This window comes from Nothobranchius furzeri, chromosome 19, assembly GCF_043380555.1.
Source record: "Nothobranchius furzeri strain GRZ-AD chromosome 19, NfurGRZ-RIMD1, whole genome shotgun sequence".
NCBI classification, from domain to species: domain Eukaryota; kingdom Metazoa; phylum Chordata; class Actinopteri; order Cyprinodontiformes; family Nothobranchiidae; genus Nothobranchius; species Nothobranchius furzeri.
The window spans coordinates 19,499-35,560 of record NC_091759.1 but is presented as its reverse complement, the minus strand read 5'-3'; positions in this window follow the sequence as shown (position 1 = coordinate 35,560).

Below are 16,062 nucleotides of genomic sequence, written 5' to 3'. Positions count from 1 at the left end.
GAAAGAAATCTGGAGGCGTAGCTCTGATGGCTTACAACTAAATCAACAAGAAGAGCTGTGGCAAGTTTTGTGGGAATTGAAAGACATTATTGCACTCTCGGAGGAGGAGACAGGCCTGACACACCTGGTCCAACATGAGATTGACACAGTGGACGCGCGGCCGATTAATAAGCACCATCGCCGCTTACCCCTAGCACATCAGGAGGCTGCCGACAGGGCGACTGAAGAAATGCTCAGTACGGGGATCATTGAGCCATCCAAAAGCCCATGAGCTTCTGGGATTGTGATGGTCAGCAAGAAGAGGAGTCAAAAAACGAGGTTCTGCGTGGACTACAGGTCTCTGAACAGTGTGACCAAAAAGGACTCGTACCCGCTACATCGCATAGACGAGTCCCTGGATTTGGTGTCAGGCTCATATTGGTTCTCCTCATTGGACCTACGCAGCGGGTACTGGCAGGTTCCACTCAGCCCGGAGGCCCGTCCAAAGACTGCTTTCTGCACAGGGTGGGGGTTGTGGCAATTCAGGGTCCTTAGTTTCGGTCTGTGCAATGCTCCAGCTACATATGAGCACCTGATGGAGAAGGTGTTGGATGCCATTCCCCGTCAGGAATGTTTAGTCTAGCTGGATGACATTCTTGCACACGGGAGCTCTTTTGAGACTGCATTGGGTTCACTGAGGAGGGTCCTGCAGAGAATAGCAACAGCAGGACTGTAGCTTCACCCAGAAAAGTGCTGTTTCATGAGGAGGGAGCTGGAATTTTTGGGCCACAGGATCGGGGGCGAGGGCATTGGCACATTGGAGGAGAAGGTACGGTCGGTGAGGGAGTGGCCGACACCCACCATTCTAAAGGATTTGAAGAGCTTCCGTGGGCTGGCCTCCTATTACAGGCGGTTCCTTCGAGGATTCTCATGTATAGCTGCACCCCTGTTCCACTTGCTGGGGGAAGGATGTGACTTTGTGTGGACACCGGAGTGTGAGCAGGCATTCATCTCAAACTCTCCAATCCCCCCCCCCCCCCCCCCCCCCCCGACCCCAATCGGCCGTTCTTCCTCGACATGGATGCCAGTGATGTGGAGATGGGGGCGGTGCTGAGTCAGACAGGGGAGGATTTGGAAAAGGTGGTGGCCTACTTCAGCAAGACAGTCAACAAAGCAGAACGGCGCTATTGCGTGACCCGCAGGGAGCTCCTCGCAGTTGTTAAAGCCATAGGCCATTTCAGATACTACCTCTGCGGTCTCCCTTTTACCGTCTGATCTGATCATTCTGCTTTACAGCGGTTGATGTCCTTTAAAGAACCGGAGGGTCAGAGAGCCCGCTGGCTGGAGGAGCTAGCATTGTACTCCTTCACGATTTGAGTACAGGGCAGGGACTCAGCACAGAAATGCTGATGCCTTGTCTTGACGGCCCTGCGTGCACGCGGGGTGTGGATACTGCATGAGGAGGGAGGCCAGAGAGGCGGAAATCCGGGGGGAGGAGGAGCGAGGCACCACATGTGAGGGGAACAGACAGGTTGGCAGAGTGACTCAAATGGTCGACCAAACAGAGTGGAGAGTGTAACAAGACCAGGACACTGATCTGCAATCGGTGCTACATTGGGGGGAGGCAGGCCGTAAACCACGGTGGGAGGAAGTGTCAGGGTGCTCTCCTGCTTCCAAGGGACTGCTTAGGGTCCCTTAGGGTAAAGAATGGGGTGCTACGGAAGGCCTGGACAGAGCCAGTCACGGGAGAGGAAAGGTGGCAGGTGGTGGTTCCCCGAGCACTAAGGGACTATATCCTCCAGGCCTGTCATGGAGCCGCAGGGACTGGTCACTTTGGGGTGGCAAAGACTCTCCGCCGCATCCGGCAGGGGTTTTACTGGGGTCAGGTCAGGAGGGATGTGGAGGATTTCTGCTGTCGCTGTGATCTCTGCACAGCACACAAGGGTCCACCTCAGCAGTCTCTTGCCAAGCTTCAGCAGGTAGCAGTGGGAGCCCCAATGGGAAGAGTGGCGGTGGACGTGGTGGGGCCGTTCCCCTGTTGCCATGGACTACTTTACCAAGTGGCCCGAGGCCTATGCCATTGCAGACCAGGAAGCAGAGACGGTGGCGGATGTCCTGGTGGAGGGCATGTTCTCAAGGTTCTGTGCAGCGGAGACCATTCACAGTGACCAGGGAAGGAACTTTGAGTCAGCTGTCTTCTCTGCCATGTGAGAACACCTGGACATGCAAAAGACTCGGACCACCCCATTGCACCCCCAGAGCGATGGCTTGGTTGAGCACTTCAACCGAACCATGGTTAAACAACTAGCCACTCTCACGGCAGAGCACCAACAGGACTGGGACATGCACCTCCCCCTCATCTTGCTGGCCTACAGGTCTGCTGTACAGGATTCCACCCAATGCACACCTGCACTGCTCATGCTGGGACGAGAACTGCGCACCCCTCCATAGATGACTTTTGGGAGACCCCCTGACACCCCCGCTGTTCCTCCAGGCCCAGAATACGCCAGGAGGCTTCAGGACAGGATGGACTCAGCTCATGTCTTTGCCAGAGACCAGCTGCAAAAAGCAGGCATGAGACAGAAGAGGAGTTACGACCTGCGGGTTAAAGGGCTCGACTTCGTGGCTGGTGATCGGGTTTGGGTGTATAGCCCCAGGAGGAAAAAGGGTCGATGTCCCAAACTGGACTGTCACTGGGTGGGTCCTTGTGGGGTGCTTGAGAAACTGGGAGAGGTTGTGTACAGGGTCCAGCTTCCCCACCGGGGCAGGAGAGTGGTCCTCCATAGGGACAGACTGGCGCCATACAGAGGCACCGCTCAGCCGCAAAGAAGCCCTAGGCAGCCCATGCCTGCTCAAAGGGATTCAACAACCACACCTTTCCCCACAGGGGCCAATCCCCCCCCCCCCCCACCACCACCACCCCCACCCCCGTTTCCACCCCACCCTCACCCCCTGCGCTGCAACCGGCTGCCTCAGGACAAGAGGCACGGCCGCCCCTGGTCACATTACACAGACCTCAGAGGCTGAGAAGGCCCCCGGGCATCTCAGTGACTTTCTGTGTGACCCTTGGGACGAGGGTCTTAGTGGGAAGGGGGCAGTGTAACGTTCTGCACTTTAGCTGTGTTCTATGTGAGAATGTCAGCAGTATGTGTTCCATGTGCCACATTCTTTGCAGCTAATAGTTATGCTGTGCTGAATTCTCTTTTACGTAATAGAGTGGAATGGAGGAGGGGTTCTAGGAAGGGGGAGGGGTTGTTGGGTTCTTTTGGTCTCACGCTCTGTCCGTTGGTTTTGGTTTTGGGCTCTGTGTTTCGGCGTGGTCGCGACCAACAGCAACTCTTTTGGAGTCATTAAAAGGACTAAAGCATAAGTGATTATCTCCGACTGTTACTGTGTCCGACGGGAGGTTACAATACATTTTATCTAATATTTGCGCTCTTCATGTTGCGCGCATCTCCTCCTCTCCCCCGACTGGGAGCCTCTCGGCGGGAGGCGTTTTTCAAGCTCTAAAAACTCCAAAACATTGCTCAGCCTGAAGGTTACACATCTCCACTATCTTCTGATGTAAAGTAGAAGCTTCATGAGGGATCATATTTGTAGATGAGACTTGTTAAAGTCAGTAATGAGGCTTTGGTGCTTTTAACGAGTAAGTCCAAACACTGACAACAACGTACTGAAACTATAACCAACATGCATAAACAGACAGATCGGTCCCACCTACTTACACTGTTGGTCTTTTTTAAATACACAGTAATCGTTGCTTGCCTTTTTCGCTTCATCTTGCATCCCAGCAGCAACCACTTTGGTGCCTCTGGAGCTGGTGTTTGTTTACGTCATGCTGCATTCAATGTAATTGGAAAAAGGAGCTTCAAGTGCTTAACCTCCGATTTTGTTTTCTTTCTGGCCTTAGTGGGGGGATGGATCAGGGTCGATCTGATTCTGGGGGGACAGACCCCCCCCCCCGGTCCCCCACCCTAAATGCGCACCTGCCTATGTAGTAGTCCAAGGTGCTGTACACTTTCACAATAAAAAATGAAGCAAAATCATAGTAAAAGAGTATTAAAAACACTCAATTACAAATAAGTGATAATAAAAGGGAACTTAAAAAATTGCAAGGCAACAAAAGAATAAAATCACAATAAAAGCAAGACTGACTTGTGACTCAATGGGAAAAGGCCAATTGGTAAAATTGTGACTTTAAATGAGACTTAAAAGACTGGAGGGATGGTGCCTGCCTCACAAGTAAAGGCAACGCATTCCATAAGCTTGGGGCTACCACAGAGAATGCATGATCATCCCTAGATTTGTGACACCCGTCATCACACGGTGGGCTAGTGGAGAGGTCAACCTGTACAAGCAGTCCTATCAGGGGTCAGCAAGATGACCTCAGTTTTGCTCTCATTTAAATGCAAATAACTGGAGCTCATCCATAACTTAATTTCTTTCATGCCATCAAGGAGTGGCAAAAGCGAGCCCCCCACCCCCACCCCCCGGCAAAGTGGCAGGTAGAGCTGACAATCATCGGTGTAAAAGTGGAATTTCACCTAGTGTTGCCTAAGTATTGCTCCATTAGGAGATAGATCACAAACAAAAAGGGGCCAAGGACAGAGCCTTGTGAGACCCCCCAATTGAGACTCACCTGGTTCTCATTCTGTAATCCCCTCTGATTTTATAGTCCAGCGTTTTTGCGCCATTTTCAAATGCTTTTGACGGCCACAATTCTGTGTATTTTGACTTTTTTTTTTTTTGCTTCATCACACCTGATTTAAATTAGTGTGTGATTGCCAAGCTTCTGCTAAGCTTGATGAGCTGCTGAACATGGAATTCAACCATTGAATTAGGTGTGCTGGACCAGGAAAACAACTAGAACGATGGATAGCAGATTTTGAGGATAAGGGCTGGACACCCTTGAGAAGCATTGTGTTGTTCATGCATGACAACAGTACAGCTAAGATGAAACGGTACTGAACTGGTCGGCCTGCAGTCCTGACCCTAAAGGAGAAAATGTAAAGAAAAATAAAACACCAGGAAAAATACAATAAAGCTACTTAAACTTGTCATTATTTAGTGTCCTCTAACTGTTCGTGTTCCCATGAATTGATAACTTTAAGAAGAGATAACATTTTCAACATCCCATAATCAGATGGTGTCCTAAATATTTTTGGCCAATGGTTCTACTGGGATTTGTCCACTGGAACGTTTCATCTAAACTAGTTAGAACAAGCTTCTGTTTTTTGAGGAAGTTTAATGTTAGATTATTTCTGATTTAATAAAAGTTACCAAAGAGGAAAAAGCCCACTTCTATCAGTTTTTGTGGGTCCTTATTTTGTATACATTTAAAATGTGTGTGAATTTATTCTTACCAAAAAATGACAATGATCTCTAAAAGCTCCTGGCAAAATTCTGAATAAACTTGTTTATTTTTTTTCCCAAAAGATGGAACATCTGATATCTTTTGAAAGCAAAAAAAAAAAAAAAACACTGTTTAGTAACTTTTAGTGATAGTTGTCGACAGAAAAAAATACTGCAAATATGCTTAAGTGATAAAACTGAACACCAAGAAGATCTGTGTTCTTTTCCTGTTTTGCACAATTTTAAATTGCAATGCATAATTAGCGCTAATGAATAATTAGTATGCAAGTAATTAGTTTAGGTTTTCATTTAGCTGAACTTCCTAGAAATGAAAATCCATTATAACATCATTCTTTAGAAGTTCAGCAGAGGTGAAAGATTTAGAGCAGTTCTCTTCTCTCCCCACCCTAAAAATCTTACACCTTATTTTCCAGGCAAATTTCCATTCAGGTTTGAGCTGCGCTCTCAGATATATGGCCAGGCACAGCGAGGAATAATAATACGCCAAAGAGGCCCTCCAAAGCCACAGAACACAGAAAGTGGAACATGCCTCGGGGTGGAAAAAGTCTTTGAAAATTTTCACAGTTCTTTTGAATTTAATAGATGCCAAACCTGCTGCCCACAGGATCAGAGAATAACAGAAAACTGATAAGCAAAAAGAGATTAGAGGCAAGAAAGTTATGCTGAATTTATTATATAAGTATTTAACCAAACAGAGAAATAAAACCTAACATTTTCTTGTGACAAATTGAACAATTTAAGCATTTTATGTCAGATCTCTTTAAAGAGCAAGTCACCCCCTACCAGAGTCCAACTCCACTCTCACTTCATGTTTGAAAAATGCAACAAATGCTGTTGCCTGGCAGACCGAGAGGGTGGAGCTGCTAACAAATACACACACACAGGCTCACGACAGCATTGTGACATCATAATGTACCAGTTTACATCATAGCATACCTCTTAGCCAATAGTGGTGGCCGATGTAAATTCAAATACAGTGCAGAGTTTTTACCTGACAATGGCACAACACTGACCGTTTTAGGCAGAACATTTAAATTTTAACTAAAATGCACTGAAGTGCCAAATTATTGACTACACGTGTCTGCATCACGATTAGACACTCGTTTATTTAGTTTATCAGCAAAAAAAAAGTTTATTTGGGGGTGACTTGCTCTTTAACTAGTAAAAAAAATGTTTTTTCCGTTTGTTCCCATTGCAGTTTGCATCTTGAACAGTAGGGGTTGCTAATGAGAAAACAACAAAGAACCAAAAGAAATGTCTTGAGGAAAGCGAATTTTCACGTACAAATATGCTTTCATCATTATTTACGCTACTTTCTTATTTTGGATGATTGAAAAGAAATGGAAGCTGCTTCCAGAATTTCATTACATTGAAAAAAATGCTTTTTATATAAACTGATGCTGATTTAATCCCAATACTGAGCTGGAAATAAAGCTCAGTCCAGCGTTGTTTGCATGAAGTCAACTTTGTTCACAAAGTCCAAGTCCCAAACCTCAAATCTCTCTTCATCCGAGTCCATCTCTGCTAATTTCATTAAACTCAGCATTTTTTTTCTGCATGCAAACAGAACGTTCAAACTTAACCACTCTGCAAATTAATACATATTTTACTTCAAATTAGCTCAATGGTTATGTTGAAAAAAAAAGCTACTTTCTCAATGCCACTCTCTGGAGAGCACGTTCACTTTGTTTCCCTGCTGTTCAACCAGTAATTATAAGAATAGGATCAGCCTAACCCCTGCAGAATTTACCCTGGGGGGGGGGAATGACATAACACTAAACACTGAGTCACCAACCTGGTAACTTGCCTAACACCCAGCCTCGACTCAACACTGCCGTAGCACAAAATAGCACTTCAGCTCGCCGTCGAGCCACAAATAGAACCGTTTTTGTCCTGATAAGTGTGATGGCCTTGTCACGGCTACAGTCACTGAACGTCCTGTACAGCGTGTAGCAGAGTGGTTTGAATGGAAAAAAATACTTGTGTGCATAAGTGAAACATTCTAGTTTTACAGTGTGAGAAAAAAGCTAAGGGAGAGTTACTTTTTCCAGCTAGACACAAACTTGTGAATAAACACACACACACACACACACACACACATAGAGAAAGCCACACACAGACACGCTCCAGGGCTATTAAAGTTGTCAGGCATGATGGGTCACGTTGCCTTTCCATCATTACGTTGTGTTTCGATAAATAATGCATGTTTCCTGACACCTTAATTACCTCCGCCCACACCTCTCTACACACAAAGACACGCAGGCAAACTTTAAGCCAACTCCATCAACACGCTCGCCGTCTTCCTGTGCAGGGAATACTTCGACAGCAGCCGTAACACCGCCTGAGCTGCATGAAGTAACAGCAGCTGTCCGTCTGTGAACACACACACACTCTGCAGTCTGCAGTTCGGGCTGTTTGCTCCTCTGTCACGCATCGTCAGTGATCCTGTCGCACTGACTCACAGCTCGGAGAAATGTACAGCGATACGGACAAATCCTGTTTCCTGCAGGTCTGACTGGCTCGATTATATTTTGGTGCAATGAATCACCATTCATCAGAGTTCTGCATGATCTCAATGGGAACTTTGGCCTGGAGGCTGAAATTTTCTAAAGAAATGTGGCGGTGTGGCGCTAGCTAAAACATCCCCAGTTTATAAGGTGGTAATTACAGAAAAATAAGCTTAGGAATATGAAGAAAATGTCAGTAAAGCTGGTATCTCATTGGGCCGCAACTAACTGAAACCTTATACAGGAGGGAGTTTCCAAAATATGTCGAAATCATCTTGATTTCCTTGTGTAAGTCACAAGACTGATGTAATTTCACTTGAATTTTTAAAACTGTGGATGAGGAAAATTATTTAGAAAAGTCGGAGCTGTCATGAACGTAACCAAGTAGCAAATAAAATTAGGTTAAACGGCAAACAGACACATTTTGAAGACATTTTAGAGTAACACAGAGCAGTTCACTGCTCCTCCGCCATGCTGGTGGAAAGTGGAATTACAACTGTCGCAAACAACCCTGCAGGTAGAGCTGACAATCATCGGTGTAAAAGTGGAATTTCACCTAGTGTTGCCTAAGTATTGCTCCATTAGGAGATAGATCACAAACAAAAAGGGGCCAAGGACAGAGCCTTGTGAGGCCCCCCAATTGAGACTCACCTGGTTCTCATTCTGTAATCCCCTCTGATTTTATAGTCCAGCTTTTTTGCGCCATTTTCAAATACTTTTTACGGCCACAATTCTGTGTATTTTGACATTTTTTTTGCTTCACCACACCTGATTTAAATTAGTGGGTGATTACCAAGCTTCTGCTAAGCTTGATGAGCTGCTGAACAGGGAATTCAACCATTGACTTAGGTGTGCTTGTTAGGTAACAGACCTTGTTGATCATCCACATGAGCCTTGGGCCAATGTCAGCTAGCTAAGAGCTACTCAGTAGCTATGTGAGCCCTCCTGCATCCCAGAATGCAACAAACCTGGCTACATGAAGGCATATGGCTCAAACTTGCAGCATGCTTGTGGTTGTTGAGTCGGATCGAGGTACGATCACGTTCACACAAACAAAACAATCAGCAATTTATTTGAAACTGAAACCTGAGACTTGTGTTTTTTATTTGCCCCACACCCTAGTGATAGATATTACTGCACAAGTGAACCACACAAAGAGAGAAAATGGGCCAGGGTTTGGTTATGTATAAACATAGCAGGTGTGAGAAATCCCTTAACTGAAATAAGAACATTTGTGGTGCCACTCTTGCAGCTAGCTTGGACACCTGTGGCCTGGCCTCTGAGAGGCAGAGCCTAATCTGACCTTTCCATCGGAAGAGGAAGTGCAACGTCTGTGAAGCGTAGCACACAGCCACTGTTTCCCCTGGTCGCAAAGTGGCGTGCTTTGGACACAGCACTCTACTACATCTACGCTTCTATACAATTATTACACGCTACGCTTGCAAAATGTGTCAAGCTCAGGAGTTCAGAATCGGCCAGACAGCTGTGCGAAGCGTCCAGAACTTTAAAAACAAAGCACACGCGCCGATTTCCAGTTTCTTAACGAGAAAAAAAATGCATGTTTTCACATGTGACATATTCGTAGCCAAAGTCCAGAACAGAAAATAAGCCACTGACATTTTTGGAGACATGCTGCTGTATTGATGCATGTTATCGCCTGAACTGCCGAAAGCACGCGTGATCTTGCGATTCTGTCGATTTTGTGACTTTGTGAGATCAGGGCAGCATCTCTAATATACATAAGCATAAGATTAATTATTTGAGTCTTTTTCTATTGTGCAGCAGCCATAAAAATAGCTAAAAACCATTGATGGTGACAAAAAAAAGTATTGTAGGATCAGCATTGACGCCATCTTGGATTTTGATTGACGATGTTGTCGTTACATCAGCAGGGAAATGCCAAGAGTTTGACTCCATATTTACAGTAGGTGTGAGAGTAAATAGTTGTTTTTAAAGTGTGTGTGTCTACATTGGCTCTGTAATGGAATCAAATATGTGTCTTGTGAATCATGTTTTATATTTGAAGTAGCTCCAGATCAGGTGGTTCTGGAGGTTTTTCTTTAAACGGTTCCTCTAGAGTCGCCCCATCCCCGTCTGTAGCCGTCTCCCTAATCACCACGCTGCTTCACCAGGGACAAACGCTCAAGATTTCAGTCCCTTTGAAACGTCTCTGTGTCTGTTTCAGCAGCATTGTACGAGGCCCCCTTTTATGATGACACTCCATCGCTGAAACTCAAACACAAACTTCAACACTGTTAACCCACATTTTCAACATCCTTCAAAACTGATGAAACGCCAAGAAACGCGAGGCCTAATTTTCAGGCTTTCATCTTCCTGCGGTGAGTTGGTATCATTAAAGGGTTAACGTTAGGTAATTTGTGGAGTGGCAGGTTGTCGCTGCCTGAGCAACGATTGCGATACTGTACCAGAAATCTTTTAATGTCCCCCACCCCCCCCATCCTTCTCCCGTTGGCCTTGCCCTGCATCTGTTCAAATGGATGGAAAATAATTGGCCATCCCTTTCATCACAGGATTATGAGAATAAATCTCCTTTTGGAGGAGAGCAGCGCCAACGTTGAAATCCTGTTACATGGGGTATTATCCTGCAACTAATTGCTTTTTCCAAAAGCGAAGCTCCTCTCCCCCCCGTGTTCACACATTTTGATCAATTCAGGACCGCTTCCCTCGCTGCTGGAGTTTTAGTGGTTGTGAGACAAACAGGAAATTTTTTCTAAGTTTTTGTGATTGAAACTGCTCGTTCTCACGTTGGTGTATGAATGTTAGAAGCAGGCCCAGATTTCTGACAGGAGATCTGTACTCTAGCTACACTGAGAAGATTGATGCTGGATGCTCTCAGGTTCGAGTCTTAAAAGAAGGCTTTAACACAACAGTGTAAATCAAAGCATGTGACATTGGATGGGTGGGTGGGTGAGGTTTATGTCACGATCTTCAGAATCATCTAGTCACCCTTTAACCCTTCCAGATTCTGGTTAACCCTTTGGTAGAGCAAAGGAACCAAAGTTACACAAACATGAGAACATTTCAACACCAAATATGTTGTTGTTCCAAACTAGTAAAAAAAAAAATATATACATTTTGTGGTCTTTTTATTATGGCCATTAAATGGTTTATGGTCACTAGATGAATGCATATAAAATGAGACAAACTAAATAAAAGTTGATTATTTGGTCCATTTCTCATTGTATTTGATGAATAACCTTAACCCTTTGATGCATAATGGTCACTACAGTGGACAGGTACTCAAAATTGTTATTTATTTGTTTCTGCTATTAAGTACAGCTGTTGAAGACTTTATTGCATTTGAGCCCCCCCGTTTGGACTTCAGTAAGCCAAGCCAACATATTTCATGTTCAGAATGCATGCTGTCCACTGAGGTGGACATGTAATAAATTATTTGTAAATCATACAATTTTACAAAAAATATTTGTTGAAATTTGTTTCATTCACACCTAAAGACGAATTTAAAAAATTGTTTAAAAAATCATGGTTGAAGATTTCATAATTCATGCATCAAAGGATTAACTTCTACCGTAGCCATAATTCCATGAAGACAACTTTCTCCAATTTAAATTGTGGTTTTATTTTTTATTGCTAAACGATTTTGAGCCAGGTAAACCATATGTGATTATACAGTCTGGTCACAACCAATGGACAGAGCTCAGTTGTGAGGCAGGATCTACGGTTGACTTTCAAACTACCTCCACGTGCTATTGGACAATGAACAATGTGGCATTCTAACCGCTATGAATGTCAGGCAATGCGGCAGTCCGCTGTACACCACAGAAGAAGAGGCAAATAAATCCTTTATCTAAATAAAGGACTTACGTTCTTCTATCTGCTCCTGATTTAAAGAAAAGCCCAAGCCTAAATAGTCCAAAATTGATGCCAAAGCCATTTTAAATGAGCCATCGCCATTGTTGTTGTTCCGCTCGTGACATCATCCCACCCTTAGCTAGCCCCGCGCTAGCTAAGTAGCTACGGCTGTTTACGGGCTTTTCAACAGTGCGGAGCCGGGCCTCCAAATCCGACACCCTCGCCTCCAATGCTACAAAAATGCTACATTTATTACACGTACCGTTATCACTAAAGGAGGCAGAGGAGTAACTAAACATCTGACATAGAGAGCAAGAGATAGGAGACGGAGAAGCAGAGACAGAAGTAGCCATAGCCGTGCTGAGGCTAAGCTAACTGGACGAGCAAACTGTTCAACACCAAATAAACTGCGTACGAACTCAAATGGTTCCCTAAAAGCTAGGTGGAACAACAGAAAATGTGTGTTTTAGCGTGCTTATGTGCTACAATAACTCAGAGATATCTTAGTACAGAGAAATTAAATCAGTTTTAGCAAGCCACAAACACCAAACAGCTACACGTAGTGCAACACTGAAAACAGGAAACGCCTTACCACCAGGGAGCGTCAGGAAGATGAGCATTATTGTTTTTTTTTCCATGAATGAACCATTGAAGCTGATGTCTTTGATATTATTTACAGAAATGCCACAATATTAAAGTCAAACACAGAAAAATAATGTCTCTGAGAGCCAGTTATTGCCTTATTCTGATCAATCAAATTATCAAAGTAAAGTGGGTTCTTCATAGCAGTTATTTTTTTAATGAGGAAAAAGAAAATTTCACTTAAATTAAACTATAGATGAAAATGTTTAGATCATCTGGAACACTGAAGGATCCAGAGTCCGGGCTGTAAAGAGCTAAGGACACTTAAAAAAGGAGAAAGTTAAAGGAATGGTTCCTTATTTCTGCAACTTCCAATTTTGCATTTAATGAACAAATAAATGACCAAAGAATTCTCAGAATTAACAACCAGAGGAAACCCTGACTACATCTTTAGTAAATTCAAATGCAGCCTCATCCTTTCTTTGTTTTATTCTCCTGAGAAGATCGTGGAATTTCCACATTTTCCTCAGAAAAGCAGATTGAGCATTGGTTTTCTTTTCATCACCATTCCACTGTGACATCATGCATTTGTTTGGCAAAACCAAAAGCAGATTGTGTAACCATGGCGATTGGTCAGTGACAGAATGAGCGTGACGTGTGAGGCAAACGTGCAACACAATCTACTTCCTGTTTGCAACAGGAAACCCCTTGAGTCACCATAGAGCAAAGCTCTGAGAGTAAGCCTGCCCGTTTCAGTGAAATGGTGGTGAGGAGCCGACAAGCTGGAGGTATGAAATGATGATTCTCAGGATGTAGAGGGAAGTGATCCATTAAAAGGAATTTCTGGCCAGGGATTCCAGGGAATGTCTAATTTCACAGTTTCACTTTGAGTTGTTTGGCTTATTTTGGCCGTTCTGACAGCTGGCTTGAATGTTTTTTTGCAAACTAAACATCTATTGAACCACTGGACAGATTTTAACAGAACTCCCAGAAACTAATCATTGACAAAGTGGTGCACACCTCATCGAAAGCTAAAACTGACAGGAGTGTGTGTGTGTGTGTGCTTCCTAACACTTCTGGAAGAAGAGGACACATTATGCAAAAGTCTCCTTTGTGTCCTTTTGTGCTGCCATGGGGGTCTCTGCTGCCTCTATAAACACTCCAAACGTGTACAAAACCATCAATGTTTGGTTTAGGAATTATATGCCTAAAATAAACATTCCAAAAAGTCATTTTTTGTGATGTCACAAATGGGGAAATTAGCATAGAACCATCTCTCACCTATCATTGCTGAAAGAGTGATGGCTCTACTTTGAGCCCATCCAGGATATCAAAGCTTCTCAACCTATAGCAACCTGAGCGGGAAGAGGTGGGCGGGGCATTTTCCAGCTTGTTTTCTTAACCGAGTTGGAAAACAGCCAGTAAACATGCCTCTTATGCGTGGTTTTACGACAGTGACGTTACGCAGCAAGCCTTGAGAGGACGACAGAGAGTATATATGCGCAAAGTTCAGGAATGTATTTTTAAACATAATAAAGGCTGTTGGGCTTTTTCAAATTGTGTTTATTTCTTTGTGAAATGTTTTGTAACAATGGAAATTAGAAATTGGTTATATAAGAATTGTTTGAGGCAGCAGAAACACTTTACCCTGCTACTCACGGGATACCTTGTAACTTATCTGATCTCTGTTTTTCCAAACGAAGGCTATTCAAAGACCTATTTACTACATGTAAGATATTGATATTTTCACAGAACCACATTTATAATGATCCGACCAATCCCAGTAATAATTTGTTATTAAAAAATGTGTTTAAAATGAAAGAAATTGAACCATTGTTGCACTCTTTTTTACATTTTAAACACTTATGACATCACAACTCAACTGAAAGTTATGTTTTATGAGAAAGTGACCCCAAAAGACCCCACTTAAAATAAAATTCACTTTCTGTGTACAGTTCTGCATTTTAGCTATAGCTTCTCAGAAAAACCTTTAGGGAAGTCTCTCTCTCTCTCTCTCTCTCTCTCTCTCTCTCTCTCTCTCTCTCTCTCTCTCTCTCTCTCTCTCTCTCTCTCTCTCTCTCTCTCTCTCTCTCTCTCTCTCTCTCTCTCTCTCTCTCTCTCTCTCTCTCTCTCTCTCTCTCTCTCTCTCTCTCTCTCTCTCTCTCTCTCTCTCTCTCTCTCTCTCTCTCTCTCTCTCTCTCTCTCTCTCTCTCTCTCTCTCTCTCTCTCTCTCTCTCTCTCTCTCTCTCTCTCTCTCTCTCTCTCTCTCTCTCTCTCTCTCATATGCATGGAAGCATGGAGTTCATCATCCATCAGAAATGGAGGTCCCCCACATTTCTACCAGACTCCACATTACAAAACCAAAAATGGACTTTTGCACTTTACTAGATTGCCATAATTGACTTGCTGAATCATATTTAAGTGTCACACTGGCAGAGATTTATACACCACTTGTTTTGTCAGATAAATGCTGATCTGTCGATGATGCCGCTGTCTGGCTCCCGAGCATCACATGTTTGGTTCCAGGATTCCTTCCTTCAGACTTTTTTATTTCATTTTGGGGCATGTGGTGAAATATCACCAGTTGGGAACTTGAAAATGCCGACAAAATCCACATTCAAGGCATGAAAAGGTACAACAGTTGGCATTTTTATCACGCTTGTGTTTTACTTTTGTTTTCTAGTTGCTTTTTTAAGTATGCAGACACATTTCTTCATTTTGCAACCAACCTTTTGTGAATTTTGAAATCAGCAGTTCCAGTCACTTGAAAACCAAAACTTTATTTGTCTGAAAATAAAACAAAAGATATTGAAACCTGAAGAAAAAAAACAAAAACGTACTAATAAGTCAAACTTAAAAAAAACAAACAATTTTCATATTTATGAAATGCTTGAAAAAACAGTAAATCTTTAACTTAAACTGCGTACGCATTAATTTGGGACTCTAGAAATCAGACACCGAGGATGAATTGAAGCAGGTTTCTAAGAATAAATGTACTAAAGCAGTGGTCCGCAATTGGCGGCCCGCGGGCCATGTCCGGCCCGCGAGCCCTCTCTTTGTGGCCCTCAAACTCCGCGTGTACCCCCCACCCTCGACGGCCGACCGGGAGATGTAGGATAGAGCTGAGGAAAATAATCAAATAATGAATGCATCGAGATGCGGGCATAAACGATTCTGCATCGTAGAAGAGGACCATAATCACTTATAGTGGAATGTAGTTTTGTTATTTTAACGGCGGCACCAGTGCAGCATCCACATCTGTCAGAGCGGTGTTCTCCACATTTACCGGGTAGGAAACTTTGATCTGCCTTTATGTGGTACTGCAGGGCTGAGCGCTGGAGTTATACCTGAGACCGAACCCGAATCGAATCAGCCCGATGGTTTCTGTTGGATTTGGGCCGTAAATTATGTTAATTGAGCGGGTTGTCGCGCAGCGCGCTCCACTCGCTCAATCAGCGACTGAGAGAGAGAGAAAGAGATTGTCTGTTCACACAAGAGAGAGGATCGGAGGACGCTCCTCCAAACATGCGTTATTATTTTCATAATTTCATTATTGTTTCTCCTGGAGGCGCTCAGTCAGACCGAGTGTTGTGATGTCGGGAGATCCGGTCTTGGGGAGGGGGCGGGGTCAGTGATGGCGGCTGCAGTGTGATCGTCTGTCTCTTTTATTTAGGGACACGGAGAAGTTAAAAGGAGAGAGAAATAGAAGATAGAAATTCTTGTTCCACTTTATTCTTTAGTTTCATGATGATGAACTGATGTTAAATTCAGCTTAAAGAGAAACTGG